Here is an 11,418-nt window from a genome sequence, read left to right as displayed (position 1 = left end):
TTTTTTGGTGTTTTTGGGGGTTTTTTGGTGTTTTGGTTCTTTTTGTGAATTTTTTTTGTTTGTTTTGTTTTTTGCTTTTTGGTTGGGGTTTTTGTTTGTTTGTTTGTTTTTAATACGAAAAGCAGAATCAGCGACAAGCGCAGAAGGAACACGGAGCTTGGAGCGCGGCGGCTGCCGAGCCGAGCGCGGGGAGCTCGGCGGAGCAGGGGGGCCGCGCCGCCCCGGTGTCCCCTCGGCCACCAGCGGGGGTCGGGGCGGGCAGCGCGGCCGGGCTGCGGCGGGGGGGGCGCTCCGGCCGGGGGGGGCACGGGGCGGGGGAGGGGGGTGGGGGGGGAATGCTAATCCTTCGCTTGGAGTTTCTGTCTGGCAAGTTTTCATGCCTCTGTGTTCTGAGCATTTGCATTATGCTCTGAATACCTGATTGCCCAGCCAAGCAGAAAAGAAACTCTACGGTGGATGCATAGTAAAAGAAAATGCTTCTGTGGAAGCCACCTCTGGGAATAGGAAGAACTAGTGGGTTTATAGGCTCCTGGTCCATTTGAGGGAGTGGGAAAGGTTGGATTTTTTTTTCCCCCCCTCTTTTTTAACTCTCTCGCTTCCCTTCTGTTCTCTTTGTGTCTGTACGGGGAACTGGGAATCAGAAAAACAAATATACTTTTGTAGAACTTCATATACGAAATCTTAGGTGCCAAAGAACTGAGTGTCTCAGCCAACATCAAGGTACTTGGAATTATTTTCAGCTGTTGGATAGGGAAGATAAGGCTTAGAAAGCTGCAGTGATTTGTTCATGGCTGCATGGGAAAGGCAGGAAAAAAATAAAAAGGAGTAGGATGAGCACCTCTAGCTCCAGGCCCCCAGATTGTCTCCTTTTGTCCTCTCCTACCCTGCTTAACGTATCACTTCTGTTAATATTTTTCTGCTGTAATGCTCAAGAAGGCCGGGCAATGTGTGGGCTGTTCCATTCATCCCTCATCATCTTCCATATTATCTGACTTGAAGAAATGAATCATTTCTTGACTAACATTTTCTACTTCTAACAATGTAGGCATATAAGAAACAGAGGGTAGCAGTCAAAATATTTGTATTTTGAGTTATTATCCTGTTCTTTGAAACATGTCCCTGGCAAAAGACCAAGATCTTTAATGGAATCAACATATCTCATACAGGGTATTAACTAGGCACATTCTTCTCACCCTTGTCTTGCTTTTGAGTAGCATTTATTCAGCAGGTGTTTCAACAAGCTTGTCTCTGTGATACCCAGGGAGCCAGCCCCTCTTTGACTACTGCTGGTCTCCTGTGACGTACAGAGAACTCCAGTCAACTTTTCCCTGGTTTCGTGCCCATTCTAAGTCCTAAGAACTATACATAGAGGCTGGTGGTGAGCAGTCCTCTACTGGAGTTGTCAGAAGCTTTGACACTGACTTTAGAACTGAGCTCAGCATCCAGTCACGTCCAGCCTGTATTAAGGTACTTGCTAATTCTTATAACCCGTAAGTAATGTAGGACTTGATGGCTTTACTCCCTGGCAATTTTTTGGAAATGTTTTTGTTGGTTTCGATCCATGTGGGGTTGTCAGTCCCTCCCCATACTTCAGTTTCAGTCTCAAGTTTTACTAAGCCTGAAAACTTCAAGTAGAAGACAGAACCTCAGAGTTCCATCTAGTTTTGCATTAGAACTGTAAAGAACTGAGAACTCCTCCTTTTTCATGTACAAACCCCCAGGTTGACTGCAGACGATTTTCAGCGCTGAGCAGCAAGGGTTAGCTGTTTCTCTTCATTCCCTGGTGCTGCAGACCTCTCTCTGAACTTAAACTAAATCACCAGCTCTCAACAAAACCCGCAATTAAGTTGGCTGATCCCTTCAGTAAAGAGTATTACATACACATAGAAATAACCTTTACATACATCAAAGCCTCAATCCGAATGGTCCCAGCTTTTGACTAAATTGATGTTAAGATCCAAACTTGGCTGTTGCATCACCTTTCTGCAGTGAACTCAAAGCAGCTGACAGATCAGAACATCCCAAACTTTCAGGCAGTTCACATCACAGATAGAAACATAATGGATTTTTTTCTCTTCTCTGAATGGGCTATACTGAACGCCCACACACACTTTTGGGTCTGATCTTTGAAGCTTATCTCTGATTTACTTTCTCCCTCCAGGCAGTGCAAGTCTGAAAGACATAAGTACTTCTGAAATGGAAAGTTCTCAAAGCATAGTGCTAAATGTCTGAAACTTCAAACTTCTGCCTGTATAACACTTGTTCTCTGGATACACTGAAGTCAAGGGCTGTCACTCTGGCATCTTTCACCAAGAAGGAAAAGCAGTGTTTAATTTCTTTTTTTTAAGAGTCTCTGTGTTGCTCCAAACGTCTCCATGTTTAAATTATTTCATTAATTTATTTATTCTCCAAATCTCTCTGGTAGCAAAGGAACTTGTCTTTGCTGGTATTTATTTATAGCAATGTGGAAAAATTCATCAGTCTTTCTTATTATGGTATAAGCTGCTTATTGATGGTAGGCCAAGGTTATAATGGTTTGTCTATGGTCTAAAATCATTAGGGTGAAAATCTGCAGTTTCAAATAATATTCTAACCGTCTGTTTAAACACTTTAGGATGGCAAGATGATAAATTGTCTCATTAGTAGTAGCTCCTTTATCTACTGCATAATAGTTTATCATAGTTGCTTTAAAAAAAATGAAACTCAATACTTAAGGTCATTTTTTATATATTCACTGTTTGCTTCTAGCAGTAGCCATTTTAGTTACAGCATCCCTTCCAACTAGTAATCTCAAAGTGCTCTGCACGCACTGCCAAGTTAAACCTATCTCTTTTACCCGTAGATAAAGTGGGAAAGTTATCTTCCTTTGCCTGATGTTAGCAAGAACAAAATTATATTCTTTCCCTCATGTTCAAACCACCAGTGGGGAAGAGAATATATATTTATGTAGGAGAATGGAAACTACTGTTTTCTGCACAACAATTGTTTGACGTGATATGCTTGTTGTTCTGTGAGTGTTAACTGCATCAGACAAGAACAAAGCACAGAAAAAGATGTAATGATAAAGGTAGGCAGATTCATAGGTACTGGGATGCTTCAGAAGTACAAGAATTTAAGCAGTATCCAGAGACAATTTTTGCAATAAAAGTACATAAAAGCAACTGCCTTGTTTTGAGTACATTTCACATTTTAAGGTATTCTCAATTTGTTTTCTTATTTTTCTTATTGTAAGCCTCTCTTTTCCAAAAGTTGAACAACAGCTTGTTTTCCCGGGTAACAACATTGAAACAGCACTAATTTGCCTTTCTGTAATTCAGAAAAGAAAGTGAAACTTGATTTTGAATTAAGTCATATGATGAGGAAAGTTAGGAAACTAAAACAGATTGCAGGTTACTGAGGTAAAGCAGCCACTAACCACAGAAATCTAATTATCAGCTGCAGTCAGTCCTCACCTCAAGGATAAAGAAATAGCAAGGTTTATGAATGGTAAGATGAAGGGGTTTTCTTCCTGTCCTTGGCTGAGAAGGGGAATGTAGGGGTAACATAATGAAAGCGGAGAGAAATGGGGAAGGCTTTAGGAGACTTGAATCTGTATCCCAGCTGCATCATTATGATCTTTACCTCTGTCTATTTCTCACTTACCCATCTGAAAAGTGGAATTTTTTTCCCCGCCCTCACGGGACTACTGGTTAGGTTTAGCCAGGCTCAGGCATGCTTAAAAAATGTGTCTGTAAATACAGCATGTAGATCCCCCCCATTGGTGCTATGCTTGCTTTTTCATCTTTGCAAGCTTCAAGTTCCTGGAACCAAGGCAAGTTCCAGAGCTACCTAGCATGGGTCTGTGCTGCTGGCAAAACAAAGCAGGTGCAAATTACGGTGGAAATGAAATAGCTGGTGCTTGGAGGCAGTGGAGTGCCCAGTTCACCTCAGGGTATATGTCTGCGTTCACAAAACATGGCTATCATGCATACCCTGATTCATTAGAAGTGTTATCCAGCAAACAAGAAGCCTAATCATATTTTAGTGCGAACATTCTTATGATAAACTCGGCTTTAGTGAAACTCTGTGTATAGCGCAATTTCTTCTGGCCGTGTATATTACACAGTGAAGAAAAGCTACCCCGCTGCGTATCAGAAGGCTGTAATTTCATTTAGGGGTTCTATTGACATCATAAACTGCAAGAGCAGAGCTCAAGTGGCTATTTAAGTCATAGGAACTTCAGAGGGAAATTACTGCCTGGCAGCAACTGGCCCTCCCCACACGGGCCCCCATGAATGCACTTCATGTTTTCATCCCTCTGCCTATAAATAATAAATCTCTTCAGTGGCTTCACAAGAGAGCATTTCCAAAATACTGGTGTTATCTGCCACCCTCTCGGTCAGCAGCGCGTTCCCGGCAGGCCGGGGAAGGAGAGGGAGCCCCAGGCCAACGTGGGAGATGCCCGGGGATAGCTGGTGCTCTGCTCCAGCTCCGGGGGCACCCGCTGGCCCTGAGCAGCGAGATCTGAACACACCCGTGCCTGCTGGCCAGGCTGTTTGTTGCCATCGTAGCTGGCATGGCTGACCTTTCCCACTCCTAAGCTGTAGATATCCACCCTGGAGTGTGAAGGTAAATGCTCTGTGCCACCTGCGATCCACAAGGCTACAGCACATATCCTGTTTGGTCCCTGCCTCACTGGAATTGCTGCCTACAACCCCGGGGCAGCACCGCTGCTGGGGGAGCAGAGCAGGAGAAGGGATGGGTTGAGAGGAGAGGGCTTGGCACTGCCCCACGTCTGTGCCTGGCAGAGCAGGGCTGCCCTTCCCCATGGAGGGACCTGCTGCACCTGAGTGGGGAAAAAAAAATCCCCCTTTTTTATTTTAGCATTTAAATAATGCGCAGGCAGCAGTCACATTGATAGAAGTTTGTATATTTCATACATATGGACTTATTTCAAGAAAAGTGTGAAATCGGGGAGCATTTGCTTTTTATCAGGCAAGCAAGGTTAACCATTTATTAGAGCTTGTCAAGAAACCTCAAATTTAAGCCAGGCATTGGAAAAAACTTTAAGTAGGACAATGCATAAGTTTTGTGTGCCGTAGATACCCAGTGCAGGCATTTTAGTTTGTCTGTCTGAAAACCAATGCATCTCAAGTTCATGTAAATGTTTAATTTCTCTTATCCTCATCTTTTTTCCCAGATAATAGGAAAGAACTATTTTTGAACCCTATGTCTTCAAGACCTTTGCGTACTAGATAGGTGTTAAATGACCAATGGGAACAGAATTACTATTTATGTATTTTCTCTGAACTGGTTTGTCTCTTCTTACATTTAATTTAACAAAATGATGGTTTACAATGTGAAATTTTAAAAAGTGTTCAGTTACGATATTAGTATCTCCATTCTTTATAAAGGAAACTTTATTTTGCTTTGGAACCTAGCTTTTTCTCCCTGGAAAAGCAATTAAATCATTACCTCTACTTCTTAAATGTCACTATCTTCTGATTCCTGAGACCATGGTACAACTTAAGGGAAACAGGAGCTTTGAAATTAAATAAACAAGGTTTATACAGTTATCAGACATGGCAGTCTGCAGTAGCTCTGGAGGTAAGCTGTTCACACTTCCATTTCATCTGACTTTGAGCACTAGTGAGTCTGGATAGGCAGTTATCCTGGAGAATATGCTTTCAGTGTTCTCCATGAGTCTGCAAAAGCAGCTTACACATTGCAAATAAAAGTGAATTTTGAACTCCACATTGCTGGCTCTGGGGGTAGGGTTGCAGGTATCAGTAGCATCTTTGCTCTTTCTTCTGCTGTCCTGAGAAGCTCTAGCCAGGTCTTTTTGTGCCATTCCTCACCCCCTTCCCTTTGCTTTTGGGACTTCTGAAACTTGTTATGACTGAAGTTACTGTGCTGGCTGTGTTCATGCTCCAAGTAAGAAAAAAAGAAGTCCACAAACAGTGAATAACAGCAGATCCCACAGTACAGTGAAATCAAAATAGGATGTTGTATGCCAAGGCACAAAGTTCTCATGGTCCTTATCTCTGTATGAAATAACTGGAAGCGGTTGCAGTTTCCTTCATTTAGTATAACTGAATGTATTGAGGGCTGCGTATCTTCAGTGAGATATTAACTGCCTGATGGCATGCATCCTAATTTCAGGACGTGATGTCCTGGCATGAAGATAGAGTAGCCTATTGTCCCACTGAGTCTTGAGTGCCTGAAATCTAAAGCTATGTTACTGTGTTGGTGTCTGTCCAACAAAGATGTGTGTTCTACTTGTACCATGTGGAAAAATGAATAAAATATCTAAAGTTAAAAAACAATTCATAAACACCATATGCACATACATACTGCATGCACAACTTCTCTTTGAAAATATTACAATGGGACACCCTTCCAGATTCTGGTTGTAAAAGACTGTAACAATTTCTTCTACAGGTTTTTAGTCAAAAAATACTACAACAGTCTGTTTTCTTTCAAATCAGCAAAAGTATAGTAGACTAGAAACTGTTCTTTAAAATGAAACATCGATCTGTCTCTCTAACATACAGTTCTTCTAAAAGCTGCCACCCTCTTAACTTGTAGGTGCCAAAAACTAATTCACACTTGGGGATACTGAGGCAGAAATTGGTGAGGTGACTAATCTAACACCGTGTCCTCATGGAGCCCATCTGGCTCTGAGTTGCCTGCCATAGCTGCTGTGATTAACTCTCCAGAAGGGCTGCTGTAGCCTGTGTGTGATGTGTGAGCGGAGGGCTCTGCAGGTCCCCAGTAATGTTGTGGGTTGCAGCTCGCTGTGAGGACTCAGAGCCTTCAGAGCAATAACACCTGACCCCAGGGCAGAGCAGGGACTGATCTCAGCTCTGAAGCACCAAACTTACTGTTACATGTATCTTCTGGGGAAGGCATAATCCTTTCTGCTGAATGTCTGGCTCAACAAAAAAAAAAAAGAAAAAAAAAAAAGAAACCCAAACAAAAAACCACAGAGAGAGCCTTGAGTGCTCTTCTAGTCCCATCTCCTGTTTGCTGTAGAGCAAGACCATCATTTGTTTTGCTGGCATACTGCTGCAGTGTCTTTGCAAAACTGGAGAGAAGCTGTGGCACTGGGTTAGAAATGAGATAGATGATATTGCCACAGCAGGGAAAGAGCAGAAAATATCTGACATGCTTTTTCTTCCCAACCATAAGGTCTGCATCTGGGTTTAATATTAGGTAGGATCACTGAGGAAAATTGTAGTTGCAAATTCTACTTTTTAATGACTTTAAATGACGTGTGATGTATTAGGCTCAGCAGTGTCACTCTGTAGCATGACTTCATTGTGAGATTTCCTGCTTCCACTAGAATGAGTGGTACCACTGATGGTACCACTTCATCCCTATTGCTGCTTTCAGTGTGTGGTACCCTGCCATGCAGCTACAGCTGGTTTTGCTTTAAAAATATTTGTAGTCTGTCTGATATTATGTCAGTGGGGCTTGCTGCTCTGTAAAATGACTGCTTTGTAGAGCGAAGACACAAGTACAAGGGCAAGCTGAGTCATTGGCCGTATTTGGATGTTTTCACATACTTTTGTGGGGAAAAGATGTATACCTGACAGGAGGAAGGCTAATTCTTCTCTGTCAGTCAATGCTACGCAGAAGGTTTAGTGAGAATAGATCAGATGGGCTTGAATGAGTTTTGTAATTCTGAACGTATCTAGGAAATGGAACTGAATGATGTATAGAGAACTTCTCTGTCAGTGTGGAAAATTAGAGATTTGAACAAGATGAGTTTAATACTGAAATGAAATGAGAAGAAGTTTATGATTAATACGGTCTGGCAGAGACAGCATACTTATATATAATTTTGGAGTCTTAGGAAATGATCCTTGGGTAGATGTGGGTCTGGGGACTTAAGAGAAAAGGGGAAGAGTTGTTTCATCTCTTTTCAGTAAAAGACCCAAAAGTTTACCACAGCAGGCATAAAATGGAAGAGGTAAATCTCCCATTTCAGAAATTCAGAGCATCTTTTAAAATGCTTTACAAGGTTGAAAAGATAAATTAGGAATGAATTATGTGTCGAGCTGAAACAGGATTTTGGTTCATCTCATCTTTATTCCTGGTTCTGAAGCAACTGCCATCAGTTGTTTCAGGGCAAGACATTTTCCTTGAGGATACTTTCCTTCCAACTGAGTAGTACTGAATGCTGGACTAGGAGGCTAGGTTTGCTTACCCCTGTGACAATAAACCTGTGTCCTGAAAAATCACTTTGTTACCGTCATTCATAAATGGCAAGATATGCAGATAGACAAAATTTGTCTTGTCTTACATGGCTACAGATGCAGCTCATAATCATTAAAATTACTCATTGGCCTGTGAGGAAAACATAAAGAAAATTATTTTGTGGAAAACTAACAGAATAGGGTAAGATTCACAGCTTACTCATGATCTTCATTCTAGGCAGACAATTATCTGTTTTATTATATTCTAAGGGACTTCAGAAACTTGGGTTGTATTCTCCCACCAGACATGGTGAGGTTCTATATATTTTACCTTGTACACTCTTATCTTGAAATTTTCCTTCAGAGTGAAAATTATTTCTCCTGTGAGCACCTTTATATTTTTTCCCTGTGCAAGAGAAAAACCATGTTCCCATACTGATGTTTTCTGACTTACAATTGTCCATGTAAAGTCAGCAAACATGGAATAATTACTTCTAATGCAGACTTTGCAATAAGTTTTATTAAAAATGAGGAAAGTACAACTCTGGTCTTTGCCCATCTTTCTACAGAGTCTCATCCTAGTGCACTTCCCTTTAGGTGGCACTCCCACATTAACTTGTGTATGACCCAAACAGCTGTTTGTGATCTATCATCTGTCTCCCAAAATATAATGGAGAGACTTAGAAACTATACTAATTGTGGTGTCCACATCCTCTCTTCATTAAAAGTTGAAAATTGCTGTTCAAATATTTCATAATCAAAAATTAATCCCAGTCTACCTGTTCCAAATCATATATTACACCCTCTGGGAATGAATCCCAAATCCCCATTACAATTTGGATGCTCTCTCCTCTGGGTATTGATTACAAATTCTGGTTATTGTTCACATACTTTGTCATAGGGGGAATTAATCTCAAGTTCCCGTTTACTGTTCTGGGACTGAAAGCTATCTATAATTAAGATTTTTCTATTAAATGGATATTGACAATAAGCTTTTTTGTCTACATTTTTGGGGTTGTCTTCTGGCAAGGAAATTCCGTCAGAGCTCGGGGAGAAATTCTTCAGGCTGAGTATTCTGACCAGCAATTTTCATGCAACTGGGGGTGCAGATGCTTTGCAGGAGCCAGTGGCATAACTGGACTGTTCTCTAATGTTGATGTTGGGTAAGGAGATGCAAACATTTTCACAAAGGCTCAGCAAAATGGAGCAAATAAACAGATGAATAAAACCAGAAGAGTTGCTTCAGAAACGTAGAGGAAGATGCAAGCATGCAATTGTGAAGTGCTCTACAATTGCAAACCTTACGAAATCATAACAATCTTAGATATGTAGAAGGGAGGAATAATTTGCTCTCCTTTTCAGCAGTGGATAAAATAAGAATGAAAATACTGTGGTGAAAGGTAGCAGTATAAAAATACCAGAGAGACAATGTATTTTTGATAAGTGAATCTGTGTTCCATCTGATTAGTTTTAGCAACTTTGACTACAAAACTAACTGCTATTTCCACATAGTTTCAGTTATTTTCCAGGTAATGATGAAAAGCACATAGGAAAAAAAAAAACCAAAAAACTCTTTAATTCCATAGCTGTGTCTATCTCTGTTTCTTCACGGGCAGAAAATGGGATCAGAACAGCCCTGTTTTTCATGGAATCTGGACTCTGGACATAGGTTTTGGTGTTTCAGACCCACCGCTGCTGCTAATAGACATGGTGTTTCCAGTGGCAACAGTTGTCTCATGCATTCTTTCACACTTCAGAAAAGATCCCCGTTTCCTTTTTTCCCTCTCTTCTTTAGCAGTGGGCAGCCCTGCAACCTTTTGATCATACCGACTTTGTACGTTACATGACTGAACTCAGCTATGCCAAACATCCTTTTAGAAAGTTTGACATTTGTGCCATTTGAAAAACGGGAGGGAGAGGGGAGGAGAGAGGGGGAAGAATGAATCCTGGTGGCTTCCTCCTGCCCTTTTGATTAAGAGTGCAGTAAGTCAGCAGAAGAGGTGGGACTTCTAACAAGGAGGCGGGGGTGTAAGCTGGTTGTGATCTGTGATGTATGCACAGGCATGCACATGGAGGAAAGGAAAGAAAAAGACAGAAGACAGGCAATCAGGAATTACTACCAGAAATTAAATAACTGATGTTAAGTTTATGGTGACAGTCAAAGGGACAAGATGAGACAAAGGAAAATGGCCTTTGGTACTATCCTAAAACTGGTGAGGGAGGTTCAACTTAGGGACTTCCAAGGGCCCCTTAAGACCTAATAATTTTAAATTTGTAACACATTTGTTTCTATTCACTGCTTTGCATCTGCTGTTTTCTATGCATATTGTATTCTGCTTTTTTCTGTTCTATGATAAATTTTATGCAATCATTAATACTTCCAGTTTTTCTAGATTTTTGCCCACCTCTGCTATCCCAGTCTTTGAGATGGTGCAGAGTTTGTGGAACTGGAACATCTGTTCATATGTTGGCATGCAAAGGGAACAGGGACAAGGCTTATTATGTATTCTATTGTTTGCAAATGAAGGCAGGGCTTTGCATAAGTTCATAACAACGTCATAGCTTGGGCACTTGGGCTTCTCTGTGTGCTTCAGACATCATCCCAACCAACACTCAACTTCAGTCTCCAGACTGAAGCTCATCTCTGCTAAGGTACATGAAGGCTTTTGTAAAAGGGAAATGCTGAGGTTTTTTCCATCTTCCTTCAGTGTAATCAGTGCTGGCCTTTGCTGAAAATGTGATACTGGATAGGGTAAAATGCTGGGTTAGTGTTTCGTGATAGCTCCTCAGTTACTATTTTTTTAAAAAGAGGGAAAGAAACAAGAAAGGAAAAGGGCTATGTGAGGAGAAATAACAGGCCAGAATATGTAGTAACGTTGGAGAGGCTTTTTAAAAGTCCTGAAGAAAGAGTACCAGCTGTTTTAAAGTAAGTTTGCAATGATGTGTAAAATAGTTCTCTGTGTGAAAATCCATATTGATTTTCTTTTGCTTTGTTTGTATAGAAATTGTTCTCAGAATAGAAAGGCTTTGACATTTTGTCTTCTCCTGTGCTTAAAAAGTCATTTGTGTTGTCCCCTCCTACACACACATGTGCTGTGTCTTCTCCCTGGCTGTTGGAAAAGGATGGCTACTTGCTGCTTCATCTGGATTAATGGATAATGGTGTTAGAGACCCTACTACAACTCTGGTGGTCATGGGATCTGTGATGGGAGGGAGGACATGCTTTGGGTGGTGACAA

General features: G+C 41.2%; 1 protein-coding gene across 45 annotated transcripts in view; it reads left to right on the top strand.

The window, feature by feature from the left end:
• Positions 1 to 11,418, top strand: part of ZBTB20 (zinc finger and BTB domain containing 20) — a 478,730-nt gene that overhangs the window by 291,019 nt on the left and 176,293 nt on the right. The window lies entirely within an intron of this gene.

The sequence above is a fragment of the Motacilla alba genome, chromosome 1 (assembly GCF_015832195.1).
Source record: "Motacilla alba alba isolate MOTALB_02 chromosome 1, Motacilla_alba_V1.0_pri, whole genome shotgun sequence".
In the NCBI taxonomy this organism is placed as follows: Eukaryota; Metazoa; Chordata; class Aves; order Passeriformes; family Motacillidae; genus Motacilla; species Motacilla alba.
The sequence above is the reverse complement of the archived record's forward strand: the minus strand, read 5'-3'. Positions and strand labels throughout refer to the sequence as shown.